Below are 13,426 nucleotides of genomic sequence, written 5' to 3'. Positions count from 1 at the left end.
TAGTTCTGGGGTAAACATTTTCATACCTGCCAATCCAATTTGACTAATGTATCATTTTTACAGTGCATTAGTGTAAATTAAATGGTAAATTCAGTCAAACAGTCATTTCATACATCAAAAAGGAAAATCAGTCAACACAACTGTCTGACTGAAATGAATGAAGAAAACAATTCAAGGCAAACAACTGTCCCAGTAGACTTGTATAAATACAGTAGTGGTGTCATGTGCAGAATTAATCTTCCCTCACTCTTAACTGGAGAACACTCTGCCAGCCAATTCAGTCACTCAAATGATACTGAATTACAATATTCCAGTTTCATTTACTCTCAGTTACTGGTGACTGCCCTTCCTTCTCCTTCATCTGTCCATCAGTGGAGAATGTCAGAGCAGGAGAATAGTAATATTGGCCTATTGTAATGTACTGTCTTGAATTCTACAGCTTCAAAATTCTTAGGCTAACTCAATGATCTTAAAGAGTCTGGTGCAGAAAGGATATGTGAATTAAATCGCAGACCACTGGCTGACCCTTGCAGCACTAACACCCCTTATTCCTGGTTCTAATATATCACAGAATACTCAAGAGGAAGGTTTTGAGTGGTCAGCATAAATATGGCTCCAAAGCAGGCACATGGAAAAGAAATGTTGTCATCTCTGATCCACTTTAAAGTTGACTTGTCTTTTACTCATAAACCAGATTCAGTGTGAATTCTGTTCTGCTAAAGGTTAGAGAATCTGTTGGAGGAGTGTGGCCAATTCTTTTGAATTTTTTTACTCTCTAACTTTTTGTTTTTTTTAACATCTTCATTGGAGTATAATTGCTTTACAATGCTGTGTTAGTTTCTGCTTTATAACAAAGTGAATCAGCTATACATATACATATATCCCCATATCTCCTCCCTCTTGTATCTCCCTCCCACCCTCCCTGCCCCACCCCTCTAGGTGGTCACAAAGCACCAAGCTGATCTCCCTGTGCTATGCGGCTGCTTCCCACTGGTATCTATTTTACATTTGGGAGTGTATATATGTCCAAGCGACTCTGTTACTTCATCCCAGCTTACCCTTTCCCCTCCCCGTGTCCTCAAGTCCATTGTCTATGTCTGCATCTTTATTCCGGTCCTGCCCCTAGGTTCTTCAGAACAATTTTTTTTTTTTAGATTCCATATATCTGTGTTAGCATACGATATTTGTTTTTCTCCTTCTGACTTACTTCACTCTGTATGACAGTCTCTAGGTCCATCCACCTCACTGCAAATAACTCAATTCGTTTCTTTTTATGGCTGAGTAATATTCCATTGTATATATGTGCCACATCTTTATCATTCATCTGTCGATGGACACTTAGGTTGTTTCCATGTCCTGGCGATTGTAAATACTGCCGCAATGAACATGGTGGTACATGTCTCTTCTAATTACGTTTTTTTAAGGGTATATGCCCAGTAGTGGGATTGCTGGGTCGGACAGTAGTTCTATTTTTAGTTTTTTAGGGAACCTCCATACTGTACTCCATAGTGGCTGTATCAATGTACATTCCCACCAACAGTGCAAGAGGGTTCCCTTTTCTCCACAGCCTCTCCAGCATTTCTTGTTTGTAGATTTTTTGATGATGGCCATTCTGACTGGTCACACAAAGAACTTTGGCATGGTGTTCATCATCTAGCTTATCCTAACATGCAGACATTTATGAGAGTAAAGTCAGGTCTTTGCCAGAGTGGGTTGCTTATTTGGGCAACTGGGTCCAATCAAGAAGGACAAATGTAGGCTGCCAGAGTAAATAAGGAGAGGATAAACAAAAAGAACGAGACATATCATTCATCAGTGATTTTCCCCCCAATATTCTTAGCCTCCACCTATCTCCATCTTACTGGTAACACAGGAACTAGACTGAACTATCAGGTAAAAGGTCTCTACAGAAACTGAGGTAATATAGAAAATAAAATAATAAAATATAAAATTGTAAATTTTCTTCCTAAGGATAATTGAGATGATACTTCAATAATAACATAAGATCAGGGGAAGTCTAAAGAAATTTTAGAAAACTTGGATAAAGTAAGAAAACCTCTGTTCACCAGCATCCGAATGTTTGAGAGACACCAAGACATGTGGGCCAAGTTCTGGAGAGAAGGGAAACACAGACGCAAGCTTGACATTTGGTGCAGCTTTTCTCCTTGGGGCATTTGCTGATTCAACTCATACAGCCTAGGAGCTGAAAAGCCAAGGAGTTCAAAAGACTGTAACCACAGAAGCCAAACGGCAGGAGCTCAAGCTAAAAGCAACAACTAATGGAATGACAAGCTACACATATCCTTAGTTTCACAGGGCTGGGGGAACCATTACATTTAAAGCCTAACAAATACAAGGGTAGTTGGGAATAGGGAGAATCCAAACTTTCACATGGTAATCCCAAAGGGCAACACCCATAGAGGAAGGACAAGACAGAAATAGAGCACCCTTCACACAGACTGAAAAACAGCTTTGAATGAGCTCAAACTGAGAATGGACTAAGGTTTCCAGTCCCTATAGTAACTGTGTGCCATGGGCAAAAGGAAATCTTTTCAAGAGAACAATAACAACATCCAGAATGTGGAGGTATCTTTATAGTTTCCTAAAATAAGTTAAGCCCAATTTTAATATACCTAATAATTGGACATACCAGGAAAAAGACTAAATGATCAAAAGCTCAAAAAAAAATAAAAGAAAGAAAGAAAAAAAGACAATATAAATGGACAAGGAGGACAAGAGTTAGTAGGCTTTGGTTAAAAAACAAAACAACTATGATTAAACAAAGAAAATAGACACACCGCAAATATGCATATGAAAAGATGCTACACATTCCATGTCATCAGGGAATTTTAAATTAGAACAATAATGAGATACCACTACACACCTATTCAAATGGCTAAAATCCAAATACTGAAATACCAAAGTTGTTGACGATGCAGAACAACTGAAATTCTCATTTGCTGCTAGCAGGATACTTGGCAGTTTCTTACAAAACGAAACATACTTTTACCATACAGTGATCTAGTAATCATGCTCTTTGGTATTTACCCATAGGAACTGAAAAGTTATGTCCGCATAAAACCTGCACATGGATATTTATAACAGTTTCTTCCATAATTGCCAAAACTTGAAATCAACCAAATGTTTTTCAGTAGGGGAATGGATAAACAAACTATGGTATATCGGTACAAAGGAATAGCATTGAGCAATAAAGAGAAAAGGCTATGAAGCCATGAAAAGACATGGAAGAAGCTTAAATGCATATTGCTAAGTGAAAAAAAAGCCAATCTGCAAAGGCTACATGCATATTATATGATTGCAGCTATATGAACTTTAGGAAAAGGCCAAAGTGTGGAGACAGTCAAAAGATCAGTGGTTGCCAGAGGTTGTGGGGAGGGAGAAAAGGATGGGTGAAGCACGGAATTTTAAAGGCAAAGAAACTCCTGTGTATGGTTCTGTAATGGTGGATACAGGTTATTGCACATTTGTCAAAAAATCATATAATGTACAAAACAAAGAATGAAGTTTAAAGTAAACCATGGACATTAGTTAGTAATAATGTATCAATATGGGTTCAGTAACTATAACAAATGTATTACGCTAATGTAAGATGTTAATAATAGGGGAAAGTGGGTAGAGAGGTAAGGAGGTATGAGAACTCTGTCCTTTCTGCTTAATTTTTCTGTAAACCAGAAACTGCTCCGAAATAGTCTGTTAATTGAAAAATCAAATCTAGACCTGCATACAAAACTTCCACATAAATCCAACCACAGCAGCATTATTCATAAGAGCCCCAAAGTGGAAATAACCCAAATGGCCATTTACTGTGAATGGATAAATGAAACATAGTAATATCCACACCATGGAATATTATTCAGCCATATTCAGCCATAAAAAGACATCAAGTACTGATGCATGCTACAACATGGATGAACCTTGAAAACATGCTAAGTAATTGTATGATTCCATTTGTATGCAATGTCCAGTCTAGACAAATCTGTAGAGACAAAGTATATTAGTGGCTGCCTAGGGTTTGGAGAAATGGGGGAGTGAGTGACCTATAATAGATTCTTTTTCTTTTTGGGGGTGGATGAAAGTTCTAAAATTGATTGTGGTGGTAGATGCATAACACATTAAATTGTACACTTTAAATAATATGGAAAGTAAATTATATCTCAATGAAACTATTATTTAAAATTATGATTTATGTATTAAGAAAAGGACAACATGTACAATTTAAGCAAAAATGATCTGTGAAATGCAACCAAAAGAAACTTCTAGAATTAAAAAAGCTGAAATTAAGCACTCAGAAGATCGGTTGAACAGTACCTTAGTCAAACAAAAGAAAGGAATACAAATGTCAATTAAAAAATAACTACACAAAAATTTGGAGGGAAAATGATGGAAAACAGAGAAGTAAGTACTTAAGACATATAGACTATATGTGAAACACTGTGTCTAGCCAGCCCCAAGTCACACAGCCTAGGGAGGAGACACACAGCCTACCTGAATCACAAGGACTTCTCCAAAGTAAAAATGAGGTTCTGATGCCAGAAGTGGAAGGAATGAATTACAAAGAAAAAGAACAATGGTAAACTATAATGCAGATATACATCGGTAAATACATAGGTTCCCTGGGGTTGTGATCTGGTACAACAATAAAAAAAAAAAAGATAAGACTCATAGTAGAGGCTGCTAGATTCTGCTGAGGAAAATGTCCAGGGAGGGAAGAGTTGATTTATTTCATTATTATTATTATTATTATTATTATTATTTTTTTTTTTTTGCTGTACGCGGGCCTCTCACTGCTGTGGCCTCTCCCGTTGCGGAGCACAGGCTCCGGACACACAGGCTCCGCGGCCATGGCTCGCGGGCCCAGCCGCTCCGCGGCATGTGGGATCTTCCGGGATCGGGGCACGAACCCGTGTCCCCTGCATCGGCAGGCGGACTCTCAACCACTGCGCCACCAGGGAAGCCCTATTTCATTATTTTTTTAGAGTCCACATATAAGTGACATCATGCACTATTTGTCTTTGTCTTATTTCACTTAGCATAGTGTCCTCCAGTTTTATCCATGTTGACTTAAATGATAGGATTTTCTTCTTTTCTAAGGTTGAATAATATTCTATTGTATATATACACCATATTTCCTTTATCCATTAATCTACTATGGACACTTAGGTTGTTTCCATACCTTGGCTCTTGTGCATAATGCTACAATGAACATGGGAGTACAGATATCTCTTCAAATCATGATGATGTTTCCTTTGGATATATACTCAGAAGTGGGAGTGAGGAGGAACTTATGACACAAATCGACCATGTGTAAAAGATGTTGTAGGAATGAAAAAGTCTGAACACCTAGGAAGAGTGTGGAGTATTTGGAAAGGTCATTGTTCCAGGTCATACATAGTTTAAAATTATGACATTTCAGTGAGCCTGTGTGCATGAAGGCTTGCTTATATTTTGGGATTTGAATACAGTGCAAAGAAGTGTTGCTAAATTTTCGATCAACATCAAAAAAAGGGTGGAAATGTTTTTTCTTTGATTATGAAACTACAGGAGAGGCAAGCCTAGAATTCTAGGCCCACTAGAATTTTCCCTGATGATAGTGCTAATTTAGGAGAAGAAGAAGGATCCAAGGCTATAGAACAATTTTGAAAGCAAAATAAGACTGCTGAGTCTTCACCCAGTGTATGAGATTAAGTTTTAATGGCATATGATGAAGTGGCCTTGACACAGCCGGCAGAACTCGTTGAGTTGTTGAAAATGGCTCTTGAAGCTACAGGAAATGGACAGTAGACATAGAAAGTGAACAAGGTAAATCCCAAAGAGTGGAAGGACAAAATCAATCAAGAGAAAAGTCAAAAATAGAGAAGAAAAGCAGTAAACTTGACAAATAAAACCAAAAGCTTGTTCTTTAGAAAGACCAATAAAATAAGCAATATTTGCCAAATATGATAGAGATGGGACTAGCTATAAAACAGAGTGAATTTTTTTTAATTACAAAAGAATACTATGGTAGCTTTATACCAACACATTTGAAAATCTGGACAAAATGGCTGATTATTGATTAGTTACATGCAGCCATTATTTACAACTGTTTTGAGTAGAGAATACAAGAAGCTTTATGAAAATAGAAAATATAATCAAAGATATACACCTTAGAAAGACATGAGTTATTTTCCAATGTATATAAAAAATTAGAAGAGTCCTAATACAAAAATCAGATATGGGGCTTCCCTGGTGGTGCAGTGGTTGAGAGTCCGCCTTCCGATGTAGGGGACACGGGTTCGTGCCCCGGTCCGGGAAGATCCCACATGCTATGGAGTGGCTAGGCCCGTGAGCCATGGCCACTGAGCCTGTGCGTCCGGAGCCTGTGATCCGCAACGGGAGAGGCCACAACAGTGAGAGGCCCACGTACCGCAAAAAAAAAAACAAAAACTGAGTGACAACTTAAATGATATATGGAATATTTTGCTGACTTACAAGAACATGCAGAATTAAGTATGACCCAGTTGAAATGTTAATTTTATTTTAATGTGTGTGTTGGGGTGGAGTCTTCAAGGTGCCAGAAGACAAGCATTCACCCATCCTGTTTGGAACTGCAGCACACAGACACCTTCAGTTACCAGTTCTGTTCATTCCACAGAATCATCTTGAGAAAACATACTGTTTTTTATGGACCTGGTATATATCTTAATTAGTTTGAAGAATTTCCCAAATACCTGTTAATATGTAGTTCTCCAATTCCAATCTTGCCACATCCTGTACCAGTGACACAGCACATAGGAGTTTTATTTCTCTTTCTTTCTCTGTGTTGTTCAGAACCCAACGAAAGAACAATGGAATGTCATCAAAGAGATCAGGGTTCTTGACTCAGATTTACCATAAAATAATAGTGTCCTCTTGGGAAAATTATAGTTATTCTAGGCCCCTTTCCTTTTCTTTCCTTTGACAGAGCTGCACTAGATGACCCCAAGGAACACTGCACTCTTTGCAGTAGTAGCTTAGATGTTACTGGTTTTTCTGAAACAAATGAGGACAATGACACGTGAAACTGTGCAGCATCTGTGTAACTATGTGTTCTTAGAGTTGCCTCCATTTTACAGGTGATGAGATGGCTGAGCACAGAAGTAGATGTCTTGACCAGAGGTTCCAGAGTAGATGGAACTGAACCTCAAGTTTCCTTCTTTCCTGAAGCTCACTTAGCCAAAACATAGGCTTCTGAATATTAAGCTGTAAAGCATATTATCAGTGTGCTTTAAAAGAAGTGGTTCTTCTAGGATTTCCAATTAATAGCAGGAGGTTTTGAAATTCTTCAAAGATGATCTAATTTTGTGAGATTTACAGCTCTATTTTCCTGTCAAGCAAGTTGTATTAGTGCCAATCATCTGAGCTTCTGGATGTTTCTCTGAACCTCTTGAAGTTTTCTTCTTGCTATCTGAAATTCATGCCAGATAAGCCTTTTTCTAGAGCGTATATACAGACTTGTGTATTTTTATACAGAAAAGCGATGCAGTGAGTCAGGACGGGGGTTAAGCCCTCATTCTCAGAGTGGTGTTGAGCTCCTGGTGAAATATAATCATCATTTCCTCAGAATCGAAAAGCAGTTATCTCTAGTTTTCAATCCCATTAACTATTTATACATTTATGTATGATACGTGTATTTATTGTACCTACTAGGTGTGTTCTCTTTGGGAAGTACAAAGCTCTTTGAGACATAGGTTGTTCATTTTTTTTGTTTTCCCACAAATACTGCGACCTTTTGAGCAGGAAGGTCTATATTTTACTAACATCTAGAACCAGCAGTTCACAAGGTGTCTAAGATGTAGTCAATAAATATGAAATACAAAAATGAACAGATTTTTAAGGAAGGGCCAGGACATGAACAAATAGAAATTTTTCATTTTCAGTCACAAAGCAACCAGAGACATAAAAATGATACAGACAACAAGTGCTATGGTCATTCAAAGAAGGCATAGAATAGATACAACAAGGATCTCCTCTATGGCACAGGGAACTCTACTCAATATTTTGTAATAACTTATAAGGGAAAAGAATGTGAAAAAGGAATCACTGTGCTGTACACCTGAAAGTAACACAACATTGTAAATCAACTATACTTAAATTAAAAAACAAACAAACAGACAACAACAAAAAAAAACCAAAGAGGTCTTAGAAGTTTTTATGAGATTCCATAAGAGAAGCCAAATGAGGACGGGAGAGACGGCTTTTGAATCAATTCAGAGAAGTCACAGAGAAACTTGTCTTTGACCTGAACTTGAGTTTCCATTAAGATTGCAACGCAGGGATATTACAGATGAAGGTAATCACATAAACTTACTATACTGAAACTTGCAGAGGTTATGAGCGTTGTTCAAGATCCCAAAGCAGGTGCATTGTGGAATCAGAATTTTAAGTGAGGCCTAATGAACTAAAAACAAACAAAAGAACAAGCCCTTTCTGTGATACCATGTTGCCTTTGAAGCCGTTCTATTGGTGGGTTGGTAGAAACTGGTTCCAGTGTTTCTGGCAGGAATGACTAGCTCTGTCCCCCCACTGTCCCCCGCCCCCGAGTTGATCCTCAAAGTTTCCTTTAGAATGGACTTGCTAAAATGCAGACCTGCAAGTATTCATGACGCCTGTGTCCAATCATTTCTCCTGCCATTGCCTACTTCACTTCTGGATTATATGAACAATTCACTGTCTTCTTTTATGCTTTTCCCTCCTCCAAGAATTCCTTTCTCCCTGGGAAACCCACTTCATTTTTCAAACCTCAGTTTACATATTATGTCTTTTGTGCAGTCTTCTTTTGAGTGTTGTGATCACACGCTCCTTTTTGCTACCCTTGCACTTCTTCATTCCTGATTGCTGCACTCGCTACACTGTATTGTGATTGTATTTTTTACATATCTCTGTCTTCTCCTGGGCAACATTCCTTGGGGCCAGGGACTACCTTTTTTCATCTATTGATGTTGCCTTGGCATGTTACTTGTTGTGAAGTAGTTAGTTATAAAAATGAGATTTGATTAAATTGAAAATTGTTATGTACATATTAGTTATTATCATTTACAGATATAACAGGAAAAAATATTAATGTTGGTGCTGAAAGTTCACTGCTAGTAAATGGTGGTGGTACTTGACTTCACATATTATTTTCCCCACTATTTTATATCTTTCTACCTGATATGTCTTCTTTATTTCCACCTATGTTTCTTTATTACTACACCAAGAAAAACAGGGATAAGAGTAGGGCTAGGCCATACTTGGCTGGAATAGTAAAGAAATTGTGTGGGGTTTTGGTGAGAAAATCCTGAAGCATACAGGTCTGCATCTTCCCTTTGCTGCATGTGGAGGGTTCTGCTTCTAAAGACTTTTATTAGCAACTAATCAAGATGGGATTTTGGGTGTTTTTTTTTTTTGTGGTACGTGGGCCTCTCACTGTTGTGGCCTCTCCCGTTGCGGAGCACAGGCTCCGGACGTGCAGGCTTAGCAACCATGGCTCACGGGCCCAGCCGCTCCGAGGCATGTGGGATCTTCCCGGACCACTGCGCCACCAGAGAAGCCCAATCAAGATGCTTTTGCACAAGGCTCCTGATAAGCTTTTGGTATACTAAGAGTAAATCAGAGTTAACGTAGCTTCTGATTTCTTTTACATTGTCAATGTGGATGATCATTTTTTACTGCTGGGGGTGGTGGTGGTGGGGAGTGAGGGAATGTTCCTTTCCTGCTCGTGATGTTTTAGTCCTGTCAAGAGAGCTCGTAGGGTCCTATCAGCGCTGCTTCTTTACTGGCTCTGCCCCAGGGTGATCAAGTGACTTATATAGAAAGCTTGAAAAGAATTAAGCGTGCATGCTTGCCTTGACTAATTCTGTTCTCTCCCTTGAGAGTGTGAGTGAGTGTCTTCTGTTTCTCTCATTCTGTGTATTACTAGTTAGTAAATCTGCCCCATTCTGGGGTTCAGTTATGTGATCATTTCATTCAAACTGGATTCTCAAGCCAGGGTTATCAACAGTAACAGGAATATTCGGCCCTCCATCTTTTCTCTTATTTTCTAATTTATGCCAAACCAAATGGAATTAAGGCATTGTAGCTGCTGAAAGGTAATTAAAAGACCCTAACATTTGGTGCATTACCTGGGAACACTGAGAAATAAAAAGAAAGGAGCAGACATTTTGGAGAGGAAAATGCCCACATGGAAAATACTTTGGTACTGCCAAGGAAGGTATTCCAGTGCCTTGGTCTTTAATGTATGGTGGGATGTTGGGACCTTTGACTGTTTGAAAATATTTAAGTTTGTGCAGTAAACTGCTGAAGCCTAGAAAAGGTTTAAGACATGCTGTATTATTCTCCTGTGCTTATTGTAACATACTACCACAAACTTGGATGCTTAACACAATAGAAATTTACTATCTCACAGTTGTAGAGGCCAGAAGTCTGATATCAAGGTGTCAGCAAGGCTGCTCTCCCTACAGATGCTTTAGGGGAGATTCTATCCCTTGCCTCTTTCAGCTTCTGGTGGTTGCCAGCTTCCTTGGCTTGAGGCCACATCACTCAGTTTTTGTCTCTGTCTTCACATCACCTCCTTTCTGTGTCTGTATCTTCTCTTTTGTCTGTCTCAAATGTCCCTCTGCCCTTCTTGTATAATAAGGACAATTGTCATCCTATTTAGGACCCATCCAGATAATATAGGATGGAAATCCCATGTCAAGATCCTTAATGACATTTGTAAAAACATTTTTTTTTCAAATGAAGTAACCATCAAGGATGAGGACATGGATATATCCTTTTGGGGGCCACCATCCAACCCACTCTACCAGCCGTAAGATACTTTGATTTTGGCTGATGGCTACAGCTTATGGTGTGGGAAAGTGGCTGTTTCTTTCGAGCCACTTAAGTAAAGGTCTGACATAAAGAAAAGGGGCATTAGGGAGTTGCAGGTGACTGAGCAATACCTGGAGTGGAATGAATAAGGCACCTGGAGGGTCTTTAGTATACCTGGCACTTGACTTGAGAGTGTGCAGGAGTTTACAGGGCAGAAACGTCTCAGGCAGCTGTCCATCAGCCAGCTGCTGCAATAGCAGCCACAGCCAACTGTACCCTTCAGGTCCAGTTTTTCCCAAGCAGGCTTGACTGAGACAAAGACTCAATTGTAAGGAAAACATGTTTTATAGAACTTGTCGGCATTGACACATATGGTCTACCGTAGGCTCAAGTGACTCCCCTTACATGTGGACCCAAGCTGACACTGGATTTGTCAATTATGTTGGAGAAAGAAATGTTCTCTTCAAGGCAGCTGCCTTTGGTCTAGGCAGTTCCATAGCAGAAGGCAGTGAAAATGGCCATGGCGGCATAGGACTGTCAAATCTACGCCTCAGAACTGGAGGTGTCATGTCACTAGACAGAACCCATAATTAGTTCAGTACTGCAGTATGAACCACAAGGTCATCAAACAGGAAGGATAGCTCAAGAGTCCACGTGTGATAGATGCTCAGGGCTGTGCACTGCACATGGCAAATTCATGGTGACAAATCAACGTCAGGCTAAAAGATTCCTCCTGGTTCGAGGTTTGCAGGTCAGAAATTTCAAAGAAATGGCATAGACTAATGGACATCCTAATGAGGCTAAAACCAGAGACTTTCTCTTTCTCTCAAATGCCATTGAGTTTCTGCTATGTTCTTTGGTCAAATTCTGTACTGGATTCTGGGAACAAAAATGTGCCTAGTTTCACTCTTCTAGGAGTGGGGGATTGGCTTGCTTTTGAGATTGTTTTTAAATTTTGGGGATAGTGCTGTAAAATCAAATTGTATCGTAGTAACTCTTCAGACTCAGCATGGTTCATGAGAGGCTTGATAAACTGATAAAACAGCCAAGGCCCTGAGAGACCCAAACCCGTATCAGTCTGTTCTCTGTGTCTGTGAGTCTGTTTTTGTTTCGTAGACAAGTTCATTTGTGCCATATTTTAGATTTCACATATAAGTGAGATCATATATTTGTCTTTCTCTTTTGACTTACTTCACTTAGTATGATAATCTCTAGTCCATCCACGACGTTGCTGCAAATAGCGTTATTTCATTCTTTTTATGGCTGAATAATATTCCATGGTATATATGTACCACATCTTCTTTATCCATTCATCCATCAGTGGACATTTAGGTAGCTTCCACGTCTTGGCTATTGTAAATAGTGCTGCAGTGAACATTGGGGTGCATGTATCTTTTCTTTCTTTCTTTCTTTCTTTTTCTTTCTCTCTCTCTTTCTTTTTTTCTTGTCACAAGGCATGTGGGATATTAGTTCCCTGGCCAGAGATGGAACCCATGCTCCCTGCACTGGAAGCATGGAGTCTTAACCACTGGACCACCAGGGAAATCCCAGGGTTGTATGTATATTTTTGAATTAGAGTTTTCTCCGGGTCTATGCCCAGGAGTGGAATTGCGGGACCCTGTGGCAGCTGTATCTGTTCTCTGCACGTCTCACATCAACCACCTGCACTCCAATCCTTGCTCTCAATGTCATCTTCGGGGAACCCAACCTGTGACCGGGACCTTGACAAGAAGAAATGGCTCAGGGAAAAGCTACCTGCACAGGGAGGAGATAGAGGACATCGACCCTGGGGTGTGGCAGGGAGAGTGGGCACAGAGATTTGTCATTTCACCCCCGATACTCAGCCCTCCTGGCTGCCCCACTCTAGGTCACCTCGGGATACAGAGGTGACCCGGTTAGAGTCCCTGCCTGTGCAGGAATCTAGGGGCACCAGCGGGTCTGAATAATATTAGTGCAGGGTCTCCCCCACGGCACTGGGGTTATTTGGGGCGGGTCATCCTCTGCTGGGGGCCCCTCCTGGGCACTGTGTGGGGTTCAGCAGCATCCCTGGCCCCACCCATTTGATTCCAGGGGCCTCTCCACCCCAGTAGTGACCACCACAGATTTTCCCAGACATCACCAAAAAACTGGGGGAGGCGGGGGCAGGATGGCCCTGGGTGAGGACAGCTGTGTTGAAGCAACCAGCCTGGCCCAGGGCAAGGTCTGCCCCAATCCCGTCAGAGGCTGCATTTAGAACTGCCCCTTTCCTCTCCCACCTCCCCTGCCCTGCAGTGGTCTCCGAGACATCATCCCCATGTAATCCATCACACCTTCTCAGTTTACTGTCCCCAGCACCTAGAGGAGTGTCTGATGTGTAGTAAATGCTTCATAAATACTTGCTGAATAAAGGAGTTGAATAAAGGGATGAGTGGATGAATGAATGAAGGTTACCATGGAAGGAGGGGTGAGATTCCCTTTCTGGCTCTCGGGGGTTGGGAGATCAAGTGAGAGATCCATGCTAAATAGGCTGACCAGCCTTCTGGGGTTCCCCGGAATGAGGGTTTCCCCACAGTTCCAGCGCTCAAACCTGAGCGGTCCTGGGCAAACTGGGGGTGGGTGT

Source organism: Mesoplodon mirus, assembly GCF_964341445.2.
Source record: "Mesoplodon mirus genome assembly, chromosome: 7".
NCBI lineage: Eukaryota > Metazoa > Chordata > Mammalia > Artiodactyla > Ziphiidae > Mesoplodon > Mesoplodon mirus.
This window is presented reverse-complemented; position numbering follows the sequence as displayed.